This window comes from Nipponia nippon, unplaced genomic scaffold (genome assembly GCF_047370975.1).
Source record: "Nipponia nippon isolate SJK-2023a ecotype South Korea unplaced genomic scaffold, ASM4737097v1 scaffold_1, whole genome shotgun sequence".
Classification (NCBI taxonomy): Eukaryota; Metazoa; Chordata; class Aves; order Pelecaniformes; family Threskiornithidae; genus Nipponia; species Nipponia nippon.
In genome coordinates, this window is record NW_028262290.1 from 68,829,803 (window position 1) to 68,847,807 (window position 18,005).

Here is an 18,005-nt window from a genome sequence, read left to right on the forward strand (position 1 = left end):
GCACAGCAACTGTGGCAAGCTTCAGCCTATCACTCACATTGTTAATGACTCTGGAGTACATGTTTACGCAGAAGGCATAAAAGGAATTCATTGTACCTCCCTATATGTTGCTGAATGGCCCAATAACCTTGAAGTGTCTTAATTTGTCTTTTTTTAATGTTATACACAGGAATGAGTGTTGCTGTCATCTAAAACAAAATAAAATTTCAAGTAACTTTAGTAATCCCAAGATTGTCACTGTATGTGGATATTTCTAAAATATCATACAGAAAACGTACTCTTTCCATACTTCAAATGCCTGCACTTGTAGACCTGAAAATGCTGTATGTTTAAAACCCAAGCATAAACTGAAATAGCAATAATCCAGCTTATAAAGTCTCTCTTTAAGTGAGCAGGAAATAAGAAAGGTGACTGCAATTATAACAGAATTTTGAAAAAACCCACACAATATAACTTGCACCATGTTTTTGGAAGGCTCTCAAGAATGTCCAACAGTTTTTGTTCATATTTCCCTCTGGGGCTGTTGTTTATAGCTTCATTTTTTTTTCCTCTTTGCTCTTGTATTATTACACTATACTTATTACTTTCTATACTTCTGCCCAAAGAAGTATAGAAAATACTGTATTTCTGATCAGAAAGTCTGAAAATAGATATTTGTTTTACCATTTCAAAACATTTAACATCAAATTACTCAGAGAGTGGAAATAAAACTGAAATATATATTTCTTTTTTTTTTAAACATACAGTTCTTTTCCAGGCCAATGCTGCAGCCATTTATTTCTAGCACACAGCTAATGAGGAAGAAAATAAACAGATTGTTTAAATTTTTTAGATTCAGATCTTTTTTTGAGACTCTTTCTTCTATGTCTATCGAAATTTGCACAATGATTTAAACTTGCTGAATAATTATAATTTAATTTTTAAAAAATTACCAATGTATATGCTGCAGCTTAGCATATACGTATGCAAGTTCCCACTTAATAAAGTAAATAGGGAAGATAAGAACATGTTATATTACTTTTCAGAGTAAGGCCTAATATCTGCAAATAGGTTTGTGCATAAATAAATAGGTACATGGAGTTCTATTAGATTGAACATAAAGTTCAACTTTCAGATTTTTAATATTCAAAAACCATTTATATTATCTCTTGTGTTTATACGCATGTATGTGCATTTCATCTAAGCTTCTTTTTCTTGTCACATGTATGTCTTCTAAACAAGTCCACTAGAAGATACACATTACATATGCACTGAAAGAAGGCATTCTGACAGGAGTAGGGATCAGACACTAACCTCTTTTCATAATTTCATTTTCTATCACTCCATAGACAATTTTTTTACCAGCAGTAATTAAGTAGTGATGATCAATACTGCAAGTAATAATTTTAAATCCACCCTGTTACTCCTCTATCACTATTTTTTGCTGCTCTTCCAGTAAAAAGAGATCCTCTCTTTTTTTTTAATTATTTTTCTCTTTTTTTTTTTTTAAATTTTCTGCACAGCCTTGGAAATCATTTAGAACTCATTGTATACGGCAAAAAATAGGAATTCTGTTACTGAAATATATTCTTTGGTTGACAGTATTTAACTGAGGTGGAAGAACCTGACCTATGGCATACCTAACTCCTTCAAGATTGCATACTCATACCATTTTATATGGACAGCCTGACTTGACTGTCCATTTGGCTAGGTGGGGTTGGTAATTTACAATGTTGTAATGGAAAAGACTCATCCAGGCAACCAGGGGAATTTTCTTGGCCAGTAAAGGGAAGTTGTAGCTACAGTTCTGTGAATCTTGAGCAGCAGTGCTTTGTTCACAGAAACAAATCATTTTATGATCAGTATAGCAAAATATATTACTATTTATAGTCTAAAGTGATGCTTTGTACAAATCACATCAGGAATGTTTGTCATCGTTCTACAACAGCAAGATTCTTCACAGGTGTAGTGGAATCCTAGTGGAGGGAAAAATCAAAGAAATTCCTTAGATACTTTGAACCATAAAGTCATGATATATTTTACTGGGATTCAATCAGCTAATTGATACTCTTCTGCTTAAACTTACTGTAAGAACAAACAATAAATGAGAGTAGCAAAGTAAGAAATACAAGTCAGGAGAAAATTCTAACCTTAGATTAAGGTTTTACTAAAACAGTTAAGACATGGTTTAAGCAGTAAATAAAATAACTGAAGTGTTCCCTGATAAATAAAAGCTGAAACTGTACACATATGTATGTATTTTAAGTTCATTATTGTGAGTTGGTAGCAATCTCATGCTGAAATTAATACAAAACTCGAAGATTTAACCAATCTAAAACAACAACAGAAAATGTTAATTAGGTTACCCATGGTCTAGAGACCACTTTCAAATACTTCTGGTTTGTTTGGGCAGACTGGCAGTACGCTCACTGGGCTTTTTACCCCTGTCTATAGCTGTAGAAATATTTTTGTTGTGGTGATTTTTTTTTTTAATAATTCAATGAAAAATGCTTTTAGCCATGGCACAAGATTAGGTACTGTTTGGTATCCAGTTTACTTTTCTCATATGGACCCATATACATACATCCCAGCATTTTCGGCCTAATGATAACATGAGACATTTCTTCTGATATTTTGTTATTTCCTCCTTCATAGCCAGACAAAATGAAAGAGGCATTTAAAAAAAAATCAAAGGCCATGAATAATAAAAAAAAAAAAAAAGCCTTCAAAATCACGCAAAAAACCATGAAACAAGTCTCATTATGTTAGGCTGTGAAACAAGAATAATTCTGTCCTGCAGATTTGTCTTTCTAGTTATTTTTTTTGCCACAATAAAAGATGCTTAAAATCAACATTTCTGGATAGGTCATTCTCTATTAACTATAGGAAAAAAAGTTTTAAAATTTCAGGAAGAATAGTGCTGAGCTACTGGTGTCTGCCGATCATGCTTTTGAAAACACTTCAAGGTTTTTTAAACAATGACTAGACCATAGAGCAGATACAGAATATGCTTTTCCTATGTTTAAGAAGAAAATAATATCAACCTGAATAAAATGCCACTTTCTAGGCTGGGTGCCACGGAAAATGCTGTGACACAAACAAGAATTTCCATCTTTAGCCACCTGACCTTTGTAGAGGAAGCATATGTCGGATATGTGAGAAGAGCTAGGTCTTCAACACCATTTTTGTAGGTCTCCATAGATTTACTCCATTAATGAGGAACACATGTTTAATTGGACTTCAGGACTATTCAATCAGCTTCCTACTGGTGCTGAAGACATTATTGTTGATTTTTAGTTTTCATTTTTGGGGGAAATGAAAGTATATCAGGTGTGTCTGACAGAATAGTCATGCTATGAAACACTGGCTCTCCAGTTTTTCTCTGAGAAAGTGAGAGACGGAGTAACCGTGTATTGCACGAATCTCAATTTAAATGCATACTATGAGAGAAAGCCTAAACATAGATGGGCTCTTCAGCTACCACTTGTGAGGTTATCTAACTGCCAACAGTACATATTAAATGTCATGTGCATGTGGTGTGACCGTGATATGTAGAGTGTTAATCCTGATTTCAAATAACTCTCTGATAGAAGTGTACTGATTGCTCCTGCTTTCACCATACCCACTACAACTTACCTGCACATTTCTTGCTCCTGTTTTAGTATTTTTTTCTAGAAATTATGTGTAATAAATTGCATTTTCCCTTTAGATTCTCTCTAAATTATTTACTTGAAAAATGCAATAAGAAGGGCTTTAGTCAACTGAGAGAACTTTTTCAATAAAGGCTGTTCATTTCACCCCTGGTCTTTGAAACTTCTTCCCAGTAGTACTTCAAAGAGAAATGAGTACTTTTGCCACTTCTTTAGCACTTTTCTGGATGAACAAGTCCTTTGATTGGCCAGAAAATGTAAGTCTCACTTGGCTACCATTAAGACAAAGTGAAATGTGAAAAAGTTTAGGCTTTGAGGTCTGAGTTTTCAGCTCATCTGCCTCTTTTCTAATTCAGGATATTTTTAATCTTTCTTCTTTCTACTTATGTTACCAATATGACTGACTCTTAGCAGTTCTAGTTGCCAAAGGTGCCAAAAATGACTGGCAGTTCCAGAAAATTAACTACTACTTTGTTTTCCAATGTGGTTGACATTGATGCAATTGCATTTCTGTTGCAAACATGGGCACAGAATTCTTACTGGAGACAACAAGGAAATATTTCATTTCATTGCATGGTCTTCCTTACAAAATTATGCTTCTTTCTGGAAAACCATTTTCTGTCTTGAGACCAGTACCTGTACTGTTGCACAACAGGAAAATTCCTTTGAGTTCTCACAGGGTCACTAAGTTTTGCTATTTCATTGAAACAAACAAGTACTATATTTAGCCAGCTCATTTAACACAGTAAGCTAAGGTTTGCCATTAAGTGAATTTTGAGTTCTGCCCCTGCCTTCTATCTGCATTTGATTTCGGCATATATATTGTGATTGCAAACATATTTTTAATGGGCAATGCTATTATTTTCATTTATGGAAATCCTTGTCATGCTGAGATTAATTCCAGAGGTTGTTAGTATTTATGCCTCTTTTTTTCTGTCTTTGTAAACTGGTGAACACCATGATTTGGCTACTAAAAATAGTTTATGTGTGTAACAGCAGCAGATTTTTCTTTTTTATTTGCAATAATCCATCTTTTACCTCTTCTGCCTTTTTCTTACTAAAGCTGATGAGCTTTGATCTTCAACCCCTACTCATATAAATCTCAATTATCTAGAATCATAGAATCATTGAGGTTGGAAAGGAACTTTAAGATCATCAAGTCCAACCATTAGCTTAGCACTACCAATTCCACCGCTAAACCATGTCCTAAAGCACCACATCTACCTGTCTTGTAAATACCTCCAGGGATGGAGACTCAACCAATTCCCCGGGCAGCCTGGTCCAATGCTGGAATACCCTTTCAGTGAAGAAGTTTTTCTAATATCCAATCTAAACCTCTCCTGGCATACCTTGAGGCCAGTTGCTCTTGTCCTATCGCCTGTTATTTGGGAGAAGAGACCAACGCCCACTTCGCTACAACCTCCTCTCAGGTAGTTGCAGAGAGCAATAAGGTCTCCCCTCAGCCTCCTTTTCTCCAAACTAAACAACCCCAGCTCCTTCAGCTGCTCCTCATAAGAGTTGTTCTCTAGACCCTTCACCAGCTTCATTGCCCTTCTTTGGACACGCTCCAGCACCTCAATGTCTTTCTTGTAGTGAGGGACCCAAAACTGAACACAGTACTCAAGGTGTGGCCTCACCAGTGCTGAGTACAGGGGCACTATCACCTCCCTAGTCCTGCTGGCCACACTATTTCTGATACAAGCCAGGATGTCATTGGCCTTCTTGGCCACCTGAGCACACTACTGGCTCATGTTCAGCTGGCAGTTGACCAACACCCTCAGGTCCTTTTCTGCTAGGCAGCTCTCTGGCCACTCTTCCCCCAGCCTGTAGCACTGCATGGGGTTGTTGTGACCCAAGTGCAGGACCCAGCACTTACCCTTGTTGAACCTCATACAGCTGGCCTCAGCCCATTGATCCAGCCTGTCCAGATCCCTCTGTAGAGCCTTCCTACCCTCTAGCAGATCAACACTCCTGCCCAACTTGGTGTCATCTGCAAACCTACTGACAGTGCACTCCATTCCCTCGTCCAGATCACTGATAAAGATATTAAACAGAACTGGCCCCAGTACTGAGCCCTGGGGAACACCACTTGTGACTGGCTGCCAACTGGATTTAACTCCATTCACTACCAGTCTCTGGGCCCGGCCATTCAGCCAGTTTTTTACCAAGCAAAGAGTGCACTTACCCAAGCCACGAGCAGCCATTTTCTCCAGGAGAATGCTGTGGGACACAGTGTCCAAGACTTTACTAAAGTCCCTGACCCCCTGATTTTCCCGCATGTGCCATGTGATGGCACTGAAGATGATCTGCTCCATGACCTGCCCTGGCACCGAGGTCAGGCTGTCAGGCCTGTAGTTCCCCGGATCCTCCTTCCATCCCTTCTTGTAGATGGGTGTCACATTAACTAACTTCCAGTCAGCTGGGATGTTCCTGGTTAACCAGGACTGCTGGTAAATAATGGAAAGTGGCTTGGTGAGCATTTCCACCAGCTCCCTCAGTACCCTTGGGTGGATTCCATCCATCCCATAGTCTTGTGTGTGTCTAAGTGTTGTAGCAGGTCACTAACCATTTCCCCTTGGATTATGGGGGCTTCATTCTGCACCCCATCCCTGTCTTTCAGCTCAGGGAGCTGGGTACCCAGAGAATAACTGGTCTGACTATTAAAGACTGAGGCAAAGAAGGCATTAAATACCTCAGCCTTTTCCTCATCCTTTGTCACTCTGTTTCCTCCTGCATCCCATAAAGGATGGAGATTCTCCTTAGCCCTCCTTTTGTTGCTAATGTATTTATAGAAACATTTTTTATTGTCTTTTATGGCAGTAGCTAGATTAATTTCTATCTGGGCTTTGGCTCTTCTAATCTTCTCCCTGCATAACCTCATGACATCTTTGTAGTCTTCTTCTTCCAAAGGTCATAAACTCTCCTTTTTTTCCTAAGTTCCAGCCAAAGCTCTCTGTTCAGCCAGGCCAGTATTCTTGCCCACTGGCTCATCTTTCAGCACATGGGGATGGCCTGCTCCTGCACCTTTATGATTTGCTTCTTGAAGAATGTCCAGCCTTCCTGGATTCCTTTGCCTATCAGGACTGCCTCCCGAGGGACTCTGTCAGCCAGGCTCCTGAACAGGCCAAAGTCTGCCCTCTGCAAGTCCAAGGTGGCAGTCCTGCTGACCCCCCTCCTTACTTCTCCAAGAATTGAAAACTATCATTTCATGATCACTGTGCCCAAGATGGCCTCCAGCTGTCACATCACCCACCAGTCCTTCTCTGTTCACAAAAAAGAGGTCCAGCGGGGCACCTTCCCTAGTTGGCTCCCTCACCAGCTGTGTCAGGAAGTTGTCATCTTCCACACACTCCAGGAACCTCCTAGACTGTTTTCTCTCTGCTGTATTGTATTTCCAGCAGACATCTGGTAAGCTGAAGTCCCCTATGAGAACAATGGCTAGCGATCACAAGACCTCTCCCAGCTGCTTATAGAATATTGCGTCTGCCTCTTCATCTTGGTTGGGTGGTCTATAACAGACTCCCACCATGATATCTGCCTTATTGGCCTTCCCCCTGAGTCTTACCCATAAACACTCTAGTTTAAAGCTCTTTCAATGAGTCCTGCTAACCCCTGTGCAAAGTTCCTTTTCCCGCTTTGAGACAGGTGTACCCTGTTTCTTGCCAGTAGGCCTGGTGTCATGTAGACTGACCCATGATCAAAAAACCCAAAATTCTGCCAATGACACCAGACTCGGAGCCAGGTATTGGTCTGCTGGCTCTTCCTGTTTCTTCGCTCATCATTTCCTGCAACTGGAAGGATAGAGGAGAACACTACTTGTGCTCTTTATCCCTTAACCAGTCATCCCAAGGCCCTGAAGTCTCTTTTGATTGCCCTCGGACTTCTAGTTGCAATTTCATCACTGCCTACCTGAAAAATCAATAATGGATAACAATCTGAGGGCCATACCAGGGTAGGAAACTTTCTCTTCACATCTTTAACCTAGGCCCCAGAGAAGCAGCAGACTTCCCTAAGAAGTGGATCTGGTCTGCATATTGGACTTTCTGTTCCCCTCAGGAGAGAGTCTCCTATGACAATGACCTGTCTTTTTTTCTTTATGGAAGTGGTTTTCATACAAGGCATAGACTGGCTTAACCTCAGTGACACCTCCAAGCTAGATGAACCATCGTCGTCGTTATTGTTCGGTTCCACTTGCAGCTATACCTAGATATTTTTTCTGAGATCACATCCAGAGCTTATGTTATTCCAGAATAGTTCTATATTCAGGAACATGTCTTGCTCCCTGATGTTCAGGATATCCACTTGTAAGTTGTACTGAAGCTCTCTGGGATGCTCTGTGGGATTTGTTTATATAGTGTTGACATGACCTAAGTCTACTTGAATGATTCTGAGCACCTCATTGCTCAGCCAGAGCATACAGACTCAAACTGTTTGTGACAGATGCAGATTTCAAAGAACTTAGGTGCCTTGGATGGAACACTCAAGTGCATAAACTGCTAAAACAGAGAGCAAGAAACATACCAAGGAAACGGTCAGTAGGTAGAATAATGAAAAAGTGCTCAATAACATTCGCTTCAGTACTGTTTTACCTTTTTAAGGAACAAATCAGCCATATATGCATAATAGCTCTACCCCACATGAAATGTAAGAATTATCAAAGCATTGAATTTTTTTAAAATTTGTTTTGTTTACTTTTATCATTACATCAGCTGTATTACTTTAATAAAGTAATGCTTACAATCCCCTGGCAACACTTATATTATACTCTATAGTCAATCATTTCAGCTGCTAAAACTGAGTGATTATTTGGCCTGGGATTTCTCATAGTTTGGCAACAGAAAATTGGGAAACTCAGTTTACAATCTACTCTTATGTTTCTTAGTTTAAGGAATCTATTTCTATCCTGCTGTAAAATACATCCTAAGAGATTCAGTAATAAGCAATCTAATATAAAATAAAGACTATTTTTGCAGCATTGCAGCGTGTGATTCTGTGACCTTAGTCTACCTGAATCTGCCTAATGGAACCTACAACTTTCCTAGATGTAAGTGAACCAAAAGCACCAAAGACTCACAATATCCAAAGCTAGGTTCATTAGCGTACAAAAACATTGCATAGATAGAGTAACTCTAAAGCCAAACAGCTCAGCACTCTTGACTAAGATCAGATAAAGTTTCTAATGATCATCCTCTCTTTCTACTGTAGCTTTACAGGACAGATCCTCCTCTCCAGTCTTGTTTAAAACACCAACAGTTGTCAGCATTTTTCAGGCTTGCACAAACCTTGCACTGGTCCTGGATCCCTAGCAGTGCCTCCTATCCACCATGCTTTGCTGTGGTGGCTCTCTGTACGTCAGTGTCCTTGCACTGCTTAGATCTCCCAGTTCATACTGAGTTACTTAAGTGCCATTGCTTTCTGTTTCTTCTCCCTTCACTGCATGCTTTGCCCATGTTGTACTCCAGAAACAACTCCCAGCTGTATTTTCTTGTTGCCATTTTCTCTTTCCCTCATTCTATCCATCCCCAGGTTGCCTCTCACCTGTAGTTCAGCAGCCAGGACAGGGCAAGCAGGCATCCTTATTCCTTACTGCCAAGCCACAGCCTTTAAAAGCTGTATGCCATACATATCTGTATTGGATTTATGTGGCAAGGTTTTTGTAGTTGAGGACCTGCAGGGGTGGCTTCTGTAAGAAGACACCAAGTGCTGCCCCCATGTCAGACGGAGTCTGTTCCAGCCAGCTCAGAGATGGACCCATCACTGGCCAAAGATAAACAAATTAGCGAGGCTGGTAGCACCCCTGTGATAACATATTTAAGAACGGGTAAAAAATGCTGCACAGCAGCTGTGAGAGAGAGGAGTGAGAAAAATGTGAAAGAAAGACCCCTGCAGACAGCAAGGTCAGCAGAGACAGAGGGTCAGGAGGTGCTCCTGGCGCCAGAGCAAAGATTCCTCTGCAGCCCCTGAAGAAGACGCCAGAGCAATTATCTGCAGCCCAGGAGGACCCCACACCAGAGCAGGTTAATAAGACCTGAAGAAAGCTGCAGCCCATGGAGGCCCCGTGCAGGAGCAGGCTCCTGGCAGCAGCTGTGGCCCATGGAGAGGAGCCCATGCAGGAGCAGTCTGCCAGAAGGACTATACCCATGGAAAGGACCCACACTGGAGTAGTTCTTGAAGAACTGCAGCCTGTGGGAAGGACCCACATTGGAGAAGTCTGTGAAGAACTGTATCCCATGGGAGAGACCCCACGCTGGAGCACTGGAACAGCGTGAGGAGGAAAGAGCAGCAGAGACAAAGTGTTATGAACTGACCACAACCCCCATTCCCCATCCACTCTGCACTGCTTGGCAGAGATGGGGCGAGGCAGAAGAGTTAGGAGTGAAGTCGAACCCGGGAAGATGGAAGGGATGGGGTAAAGATGTTTTAAGTTTTGTTCTTATTTCTCTCTATCCTACTCTGTTATGAATTGGCAATAAGTGAAATTTTTCTTCCCCAAGTTGAATCTGTTTTGCCCGTGATGGTAATTGGTGAGTGACCTCCCTGTCCTTATCTCCATGCATGAGTTTTTCATCATATTTTCTCCTCCTGTCCTGCTGAGGAGGGGGAGTAAGAGAGCTGCTTGATGGTCGCCTGGCAGCCAGCGAAGCTCAACCCATCACAATATCACATAGCAAACTGGAATTATAGGAATTGCATTACCTTTCATCACCATCTAAAAAATTATTGATCAGTTAATAGGAAGAAGAAACTGATTCAGTGAAAAATGATAGAGAAGATGACTTGAGAAGAAAAATAACTTAGAAGAAGAAAGAAAGGATATAAAGAAGATGGAATAGGAAACACCAAAGATAGACATCAGAAATTCTGTATGCAGACAAAACATGTAAGTATTTTAACAAAATATTTCAGCTACACCTTGTGTTTCCACCAAGCAATAATAATTTGACATAGAAATTGATCATAGCATCCTCATACTGTTTTTCACAGCAATAACTTTCTTATCATAAAACAAAGCTGTGCTGCCAGTCTTCCTGGAGTCTGGAGTACTGTTCTACAGAATATCACAAGCCTACTGTTGCCTTCTCCCTTTCTGTTCTCAGATCCTGCGTATTGTCTGACGGGAGTATCAATACCTTATGCACCACAGGGAACAGCATAATGTATAAGTAAGGGTGGCTATTCTCTTTCTCATAGTTAAAGGATGGAAAGACTTGGAACACGATGCAGTACTTTGAGTCAGATCGGTACACATAGATGCTAGTGATGATGCTGTCAGTGGTTAGCAGTTAGCCAAGATAAGCATTTCACCTCTCCACTGTCATTTCAGATCCTGCAGAAGTTGATATGGACTGTCTACATGCTACTAAGGACCAACGTAAAGTAAAATAGTTGTTCTAGTGCCAGCCCTGGTGAATCAGCATCAACTTAATCTTAAACCACAGACAATAATTGCTGATTTTCTTGTTAATCTTCTGGTTACCAAAATCTGACCTATTTATTTTGGTTTATTTCAGTTATTCTCATTTTAATTATCCAAATATCAATGTAATTTTCTCCTACTTTATGTCCTGCTTATACCAGATTTGACTACCTAGGCTAAAGCTTCACTATGAGTTGAAGTCCAATATTGCCCAAATGGAAATAACTCTAAATATGGAAAATATGACTTCTCACTGACTCTGTCTTGCATGGATTTTGCTGCTTGCTTTCTTTACAGTTGCAAACATTGTGGAAATTTGCAACATATAATGTGAAAATACCAAAAGTGGAAAAGTAGATCTTTTTCCAACTTGGCTGTATGAGATGATAAAGAGGATAGTAGCAATGAGTGATAACCTGAAATTGTATTTCTTCTCTTCTGAAACTCCAATTGCTACGTGTGCATTCATTTTCAGCTGGTACAAAATAATTTTGTTGGAAAAATAATTTTCTTCATAACTTATTCACTATAAATTCTGGAAATAATTTTGTCTCACTGAAACAACTTCTATAGCAGAGTAATGCCACTAATTTTGATGGATTTTCTGGATAGGTGGAAGTGAGAGGCAAGGCATGTGCTGTGTCAAATCAAAAGCTTCAAGGTAGGGAAAGTCAACAGAGGATGTCTGCCGTGTCATTTAGTTTCATGGTGACTAACACTGCATTCAACTTACCAGCTTCACAAACAGCCTTATTTAAAATTTACAACAAAATGAATTTAGTCTGTGAGGTTTTGCAGATAGAAAATAAATTTGTTGGGCCCCTATTTAGATGAAATAAGAGATAAAATAAGAGATAAAATATAATCCATACAATAGCATTTAGAATCAAGATCTAGAAAGTAAGTGAGGAAGAGGAAAAATGGAGAATATTCCTGGAATGTGTTTGAATATCTATGTGAGATACTCACAGATCTTTTGGTTATATTTTAGAGAACTACTTTTACAGATAAAAGAAAATGTTTTGTTTGTAACCCATTTTATCTGAGAAATGTTTCCATGGACAACTTTCATGCAAACCTGGAGCCAGGCTGTTAAAAGAACAGAAACCAGAAAACATTACTGATGTTGAAGATTGCTCATTTACAGGAACCCATGTGAATCTCTTAAAACTATATTTTTGTATATATATTTTTATTTTCTTAAACTCAGAAAAGCTGGGAAAACTTTTGTGTGTGGTTACTGTTACTGAGCTTAATCTTAGCTTGCCTTGATTTCACATGCACCTATGTTGTGGTTTAACCTGGCAGGCAACTAAGCACCACACAGCCATTTGCTCACTCCCCCCGCTGTGGGATGAGGGAGAGAATCAGAAGAGTAAAAGTGAGAAAACTCGTGTGTTGAGATAAAGACAGTTTCATAGGTAAAGCAAAAGCCGTTCATGCAAGCAAAGCAAAGCAAGGAATTCATTCACTACTTCCCATCGGCAGGCAGGTGTTCAGCCATCTCCAGGAAAGCAGGGCTCCATCATGCGTAATGGTTACGTGGGAAGACAAATGCCATCACTCAGAACATCCCCCCCCATTTCTTCTTCTTCCCCCAGCTTTTTATGCTAAGCATGACGTCATATGGTATGGAATATCCCTTTGGTCACGTGGGGTCAGCTGTCCCAGCTGTGTCCCCTCTCAACTTCTTGTGCACCCCCAGCCTACTCGCTGGTGGGGTGGTGTGAGAAGCAGAAAATGCCTTCACTCTGTGTAAGCGCTGCTCAGCAATAAGTAGAACATCCCTGTACTATCAACACTGTTTTCAACACAAATCCAAAACGTAGCCCCATACTAGCTACCACGAAGAAAAGTAACTCTATCCCAGCCAAACCCAGCACAATCTGTTATTCTAAAATAATACCATATGAAAATTTTTGTGTAGGACAAGGCAGATAAGTTTATTTGGCATGTCTACCTATTAAGGTACCCCAGTTTAGCTAAGCTGCTATAAATTGTGAGTTAAATTTTATAAGTTTGGGTGCAGAAAACCCATACTTTCTATTCTAGGGAAATGCAGCAAGTTATGTTCTTAGGTATAATAAGAGATGGAGGTTAGCCCTAAGCTTAAAGCAGGTGTAACAGAGAGTTCAGTATTTCTGAGTTGCATGTATATGATCTTATTTTCTGTGGCTGATGCCCCACGTCAGACATTCCTCTGGCAGACTCAACAGCTTGCACCCAAAGGGAGCTAGGCTGCAAGGCAGGTAGTTTGAGAGACAGTAAGCCAGAAACAAGAGAGCATGCTATTTATATTGCTAAAGTCTATAAGCTGCTCAGCCTTGAGCTGGAACCCCAGCTGAGTATAGCTCTGGTAGCATAGGCTAATTAAACAATTCAATATTTTAGGCATACATAGTTTTCTTTAGGACTCCCTCATTTCTAGGGAATGCAACTTCTTCTATGACAACTAGTGAAAGCTGATGATGATATCAGTAGAAATGGTTTCTCAGGCCTAACAATGTTGCAAGTACTGCTTTCTTTAGAGTCATGGCCAGCAGTGCCAGCCAGACATGCATTGTCCCAAAGTGAGAATTTATGGGAGACCAGCTGTGACTCTGAGTGCACAGCCTGTACTGCTATAAAGGCATATGTGTAAAGATATAGCGCTCTTACTTTGTAGAGGGTGCTGAATAACTTGCCAAAGTCATGATTTTCCCCTGCAGCCCTAAGAATCGTGAAGGGAAAGTTACTTGCTGCGTGTGGGAGAAAGCAGGAGAGACAGTGTGAGAAAGTTAGTGAGTGAACACTGAGCCCTTACAGGTGATCCATTACCCTGCAGCCATTACAATTTGTCATATATGCTTCACCTAGCATCAGCTGCAAGATGAAATGTTTTCAGCTCAGTTTATCAGTCTACCTGGATGTGTCAGGTCAACTTCCTTTTAACCCACCGTTCTGGTTCATGGGCTTTTGGAAAATATGGCAGAGCTGATCAGAGCTAGCAGTTGTCTTTTTTTTCTTTTTTTTTTTTTTTCTTTTGCTCACAGTGTGAAACAGGGTTTCCTGTACACAGATATCATGAAGAATTTGACTTCCAGATTAATCCAGTGCAGTTCAAAAATCCTGCCTTATGCTTTCACTTCTGTTCCAAATGATAATTAAGAAAACCTATTATATTCGAAAAAGTTTTCCTCCTTTGCAAATATATTCACACACAAACACACACACATATATGTACTTATGCATGTAGACACAGAAACACACCTACCTACACATGTGCACTCTAAGGATCTAATCATCATGAAATAAACATGTTTTAAATTATTTTAATTGGCTACCAGAATATAAAAATATGCAATTTTTTCGCCACAAAACTATGGCAAAATGATATGATGATGGTTTTTCTTTTTTCTTTTTTTGTCTCTACAATTACAGGGAGGAATCAAGGTATATGCTATAGCAGCACTCAGATTAGAAAATTCTATTTTCAAAATATTTCACAAATATTCTATTTGCAAAATTTCTGCCAGTGTCCTGTACATAGAGCAGATAGAACCTAAAGAGCTTAATTTCTGTTTTTACTGTCAGATGTAACTGGCTAAATTTCTATGCACACAGATTAATTGTAACATGGAAATATTGAAATTATAGTTAAAGTTACATTGCCCTTCCATACAGAATGTCCTAAGATACTGCTGCTGGTGTATTGGTCATCGCTCAGTCCCATGTTTTTTGAATCATCTTATTCCCAGAGCTTATTAATACTGACTATATACAGACTGAAGGGTACTTGTCTATATTTTTCATGCTGTCGACCATCCAGTATGCAACCAAAGTAGGATATTGCTATCAAGTGCAATGATCATGTAGCTTTGGAAACCTTACCATTGTTATGTGCACTTGACTTCCTAAGAGGTCTTTTAAAATTATAAATCTGTAAAAATGTCATGCAGCTGGCATTATTTTTTTTTTCTAATTTATCATCTGCCTTGAAGAGAATGTGGTATTACTGGAAGTTTTAAATCTGATATCTTATTTTCTTATTCAGTCAGAAACAAAAGTTTATTTTCACTGACCCCTGAACTTTTTATTTTTATTATTATTGCCTAGATTAATGGGTGTCTCATATCAAATGATTAAACAAGGATTACAGCATCTATTTTGTTATCACAACATAGTGCTTGGATAGTAATAAGTTACATACTTAATACAATAACAAACATTGTCTCAAGTTATTTGTGATCCTTCATAGTTACTCTTTTTTTTTTTTTTTTTGGCTACAGGTTGCTAAACATATATCTATTCTTATTTTTGGGGAAGCTGAAAGCACATAAATGATAGTTTTGCAGTTTTTCTTGCTACACCCCTTCTCCAAATTTCAAATGCATGGAAGCACAGTGAACAAAAAAAGTTTTGCCATGGAGGTTTTACAGAACTACATGGAGCACAGGAAAAAGATCGGAGTTTCACTGACACACCACTGTTTCTTTTTGCTCAGGCATGCTGTTTGATAAAAATGACTGTTGACTTGCATAAAATGCAGTTTGATAAAACTCACCTTTTCAGTAAAAAAAATGGCTAGAATCATGGATACAATCATGGATAGAGTAATGTTTTCATCTTCATTTTTAATTGCAATTTCTGTGACCTTTACTTCCAGCCTTTGTGTTTTGTCCTGCAACGTAACAATTTCTCACCTCTGCTCATTTTGCCTCATGCTCAAGTGCTTAGATGGGTATTTTTAAAACTTTCAGCCTGGGATGTCTGCTTTTCTTGTACACCTTACCTTACTGAGCTAATGGTGACGTGGCTTTTAATGAGGCAAAGAATTCTGTAATTATAGAAGTCCAGAATATTTTGTCAAGAAAAGGTTGACCTGCTTGCCACAGGGGCCATAAAGAGGTATTTGTCTGTCATCGCCAACATTTTTAGAGACGTGTTAGAAGTTAGGCCTCTACCTAACATGCAACCTAGTATCCCTCTAACGACAGTATGGGGAGAAGCTGAATGTGAACCATATTCACTTGAATATAGGGATGCAAGGGAAAGAAGCTATCCCTAGGTGCACGTCAAAAGACAATGTAGTAGAAAGAACATCTAAATGACCTAAGGAGCTTAAGCACTACACAAAACCCCTTGATGTGACTTGTCATGCCTGAAGGACTAAACTTACTGATAGGAGAGAGGAAATCCAACCTGGTAAGACCAATTGATATTCACTGAGTGAGTGGCTCTGCCCCTGTTTACAAGTGCCACATGTATGCCTAACAGCTAAGGCTAGTCTGGGAATCCTAAATAAGGAAAGAAATTTATTTAAACTATGGCATGACCTATCATTGCTATGTTCACTGAAACAAAGTATTAACTGAAATGATGTAGCTTGAAAATAATGAAATGTGCTAGAAGATGGTTTTATTAGACATTTTCACAGTTGGAGGGAACAAACCAAATCTGACTCTGAATCTGAAGAGTAGAAGAGCATTTAAATGTAATGTGAAGCCTGCCTCATCTTTATAAATGTAAGGAACTAAACATCAAGAGAACATTAAGTGATTAACTTAAACATGCATATGATGCATATGATGGTCCTGAGAAGACTGTTTTATTGATAGCCGATTTACTTCTTTTCGTATGTCTATTCTGCAAACACTGTATGGAATTTGAAGAAGCTAAGAATTTCTTCTACTTAAATAGAATTATTAAGGTGTTGTCTTAGATGTACTTAGAAATGGTTGCTTTGCTCTAAGACCTAAGCATATCAGCAAACACACTAACAAAATCATCTAAGGATAAAATTATTTTTGTAAACTCAAAACAAACCATGTAATATAGTTGTGTTTGATATTAGGGTAAATGTCGCCACATTACTGTATTAATGTAAAATAGTCTTTGTCTGTTAATCTCGATAAGAAAATGTCAGTATAAACATCTTCACAGTATTTTTTTTCATCAAGTCACACTTTTATAACTGTTGTCCAAGAATGGGAAGGGACATAAGCTCCTGCCTCTTTGCAGGGAAAAAAATTGCAAATTACCAAATGAGAGGAAACAGCTAATACACTGAATTGTCTGAAACAGACCTTTCTAGGCTTTTGACTGTCTTCTGATTTCAGTGTTTTGAATTATTCATCATTTTTCTGTTTGACCTGTCTTGTGTCAAAGTAAAAGGCCAACAGAAATGGAAAAGAAAAACAACTGGAAATATATAACCACATTCTTTCAAGTCACAAAAGCATGGCCATAAATGAACTCAGGTACTGAATAAAATACTTTTAGAATCAAAATAATATCTGCATCTGATCACAACTGTAAATCTGAGAGAATTTAAGTGTTAAGAATTGTAAATAAGGTGGGTTTGATTTGCAATATAAATAATATTTGTCTATATCAACTTCCTTTCCCTTGTTGTTTATAATTCATTTCTTAAAATGATCCTCTGAGAATTTTCGATTTAATTGCTCTCTCTAGCAAATGGTTTATATAGTTTGAAGTGACAGGTGGTTATAAGCTAATAAAACACATTCCCTAGACCACAGCTTTAAAAGCTCCGTGCAAAATGAAGTAAACTGGCTTTATTTTGCATTTTGACAGTGTTTAATCCTTAGCGGGCAGTCTCTCACACCAACCAACCAGCCAACCAAAACTTTCCTAATATCATATAGCTTGAAGGAAAATACCAAAGACTTTCAAGAGTTCATTGAATTTTGTTAAATTCTTCCCTTTACAGCCTTTTTTCCTGCATGGAAAGCAACACTAGGAAGTTCTTTTTAATTTCTTTATACAAAGAAGTTTGCATAGCAGGATTATGTACAGAAAGATTGAATTGGTTCAAGTAAGCAATTTGGGAAGTTCTGACAGCATGACCAGATATTTTACTTAAGCACTAACACTCCTAAGTGACAACAGATTCCTAAATCAGTTCATCAGTTAAACCTGTGTCATCATTCACTGAGTTGTAAACTTTATGAGGACAT